The sequence below is a fragment of the Cebus imitator genome, unplaced genomic scaffold, assembly GCF_001604975.1.
Source record: "Cebus imitator isolate Cc_AM_T3 unplaced genomic scaffold, Cebus_imitator-1.0 Scaffold91, whole genome shotgun sequence".
NCBI classification, from domain to species: domain Eukaryota; kingdom Metazoa; phylum Chordata; class Mammalia; order Primates; family Cebidae; genus Cebus; species Cebus imitator.
Window position 1 is genome coordinate 2,403,152 of NW_016107406.1, and position 2,397 is coordinate 2,405,548.

Genomic DNA, 2,397 nt, shown 5'->3' on the forward strand with positions numbered 1-2,397 from the left:
GCGCCCGGCCGTTTTTCTTAAATGTTGAAGAAAAATAAGACTGAATTCTGATATCAAAGAGTTAAGGAGGGTGGGTGTGGTGGCTCACACCAGTAACCCTAACACTGTGGGGCTTGAGGTGAGGAGTTCAAGACCAGCCTGGCCAACGTGGAGAAGCTCCATCTCTGCCAAAAAACACACAAAAAATTAGCTGGGCGTAGTGATGGCATGCACCTGTATTCCCAGCTCCTCAGGAGGCTGAGGCAGGAGAATCCCTTGACCCAGGAGGCGGAGGTTGCAGTGAACCAAGATCACACTATTGCACTCCAACCTGGGTGACAGAGTGAGACCTTGTCTCAAAAAGAAAAAAAAAGAGTTAAGGATAGGCCGGGCACAGTGGCTCATGCCTATAACCCCAGTGCTTTGGGAGGCTGAGGCTGGTGGATTGCTTGAGTCCAGGAGTTTGGGGCCAGCCTGGACAACATGGCACAACCTCATCTCTACCTGTAATCCCAGCACTTTGGGAGGCCAAGGCGGGCAGATCGCTTGAGGTCGGGAGTTCAAGACCAACCTGGCTAACATGGTGAAACCACATCTCTACTAAAAATACAAAAATTAGTTGGACATGGTGGCATGTGCCTGTAGTCCCAGCTCCTTGGCCAGCTGAGGCGTGAGAATTGCTTGAATCGAGGAGGCGGAGGTTGCAGTGAGCCGAGATCATCCTGCTGCACTCCATCCTGGGCAACAGCGGGGGACTGTCTCAAAAAAAAAAAAAGATAGATAGGCATGGTGGTGCATGCCTGTAAGTCACAGCTACTTGGAGGCTGAGATCGGAGGATCACTTGAACCCAGGAGGTCGAGGCTGCAATGAGCTGTGATTGCGCCACTATACTCCAGCCTGGGTGACAGAGCAAGACCCTGTCTCACCACAAAAAGGAGTTAAGAAGAGAACCACCTAAGCAGCCAGATGGAAGCTCTCTGTCATTTGGCACTTCTTGGTTTTTTGCTTATTAAGCCCAGGCTCCAGCCATGATGCACGGACTCCACTTTTTCATGGAATAAATTTGAGTCTTCTTCAGTTGCTCCAGCCTCATGCACTAGCTGATTATGATAGCTTACAATTTGGAGTTAACAGTTCATTCATACTGCACCTGATGCCACTGGAATGCCTCCTTTTGTGAAATGTAATTTAATTCACCTTACTGGTAAAGGTGAATCTTTTTATCTTTAAGAATAAACCGAATGTGTTGTTCTACCAAATTTCATTAAATCTGAACTGTACACTTTTTTCTTTCTCTCTGTCACCCAGGCTGGAGTGCAGTGGTGTGATCTTGGCTCACTGCAACCTCCACTTCCCAGGCTCAAACAGTTCTCGTGCCTCAGCTTCCCGAGTAGCTGGGACTACAGGCATATGCCACCACACTAGGCTGATTTTTGTATTTTTAGTAGAAACAGGGTTTTGCCATGTTGGCCAGGCTGATCTCAACCACCTTGACCTCCCAAAAGTGCTGGGATTACAGCGTTGTGCCACCATGCCCAGCCAGCTATAAATTTTTTTTTTTTTTTTTTTTTTCAAGATTTTATCTTTGAATCTGGGATGCATCTTACAACTCAGGGCATGTCACAGTTTGATTGGCAGCATTTTTCTCTTGTACATAAAATTACGGCATTTACAGTCATAAGCACCTTAGATTCTTTGAAATGCAGTTATCTGCTATTGTGGCATTCATTTACTTTCAAGTCCAGGCAAATTGACACAGAAATTCCATACATCCTTAGGAGTCATTCCTTTTCATTTCAACAAAAACATCAGAGAACTCAGGGTTTTGCAGATAGTGAGTAGGGGAAGTTCAGCAGATAAAGAAGATTCCAGAAAACCAGGGCGGCGGAAGGGGCATACAGGTCTGCTCCAGTGCAAAGGACTGAGTGATGACCACACAGGTCTTTTTTTTTTTTCTTTTGTGAGATGGAGTCTTGCACTGTCGCCCAGACTGGAGTGCAGTGATGTAATCTCGACTCACTGCAACCTCCGCCTCCCAGATTCAAGCAATTCTCTGAGACACCATCATCTCTGGCTAATTTTTTTATTTTTAGTAGATATGGGGTTTCACCATGTTCCCCAGGCTGGTGTTGAACTCCTGACCTCAGATGATTTGCCCACCTCAGCCTCCCAAATTGCTGGGATTACAGGCATGAGCCACCGAGTCCAGCCTCACACAGGTCTTTAGGTGGCTGGTGCCACAGGGTGGACTTCACTCAGGCCCAGTCAGAGCAGCTCTTCCTACCTGGCCTATCAAGAGGGTTCAGGTGCTGGTTTTCACAGTGAGAATATGGGAAATTCTCTGGCATCTTATTTTCTTTTTTTTTTTTTTTTTTTTTTTTTTTTTTTTTTTTTTTTTTTTTTTTTTTTTTTTTTTT

The 2,397-nt window shown here is 45.8% G+C and overlaps 1 protein-coding gene across 4 annotated transcripts in view; it reads left to right on the top strand.

The window, feature by feature from the left end:
- ARPC2 (actin related protein 2/3 complex subunit 2) overlaps nucleotides 1-2,397 on the top strand; it is a 38,479-nt gene that overhangs the window by 31,228 nt on the left and 4,854 nt on the right. The window lies entirely within an intron of this gene.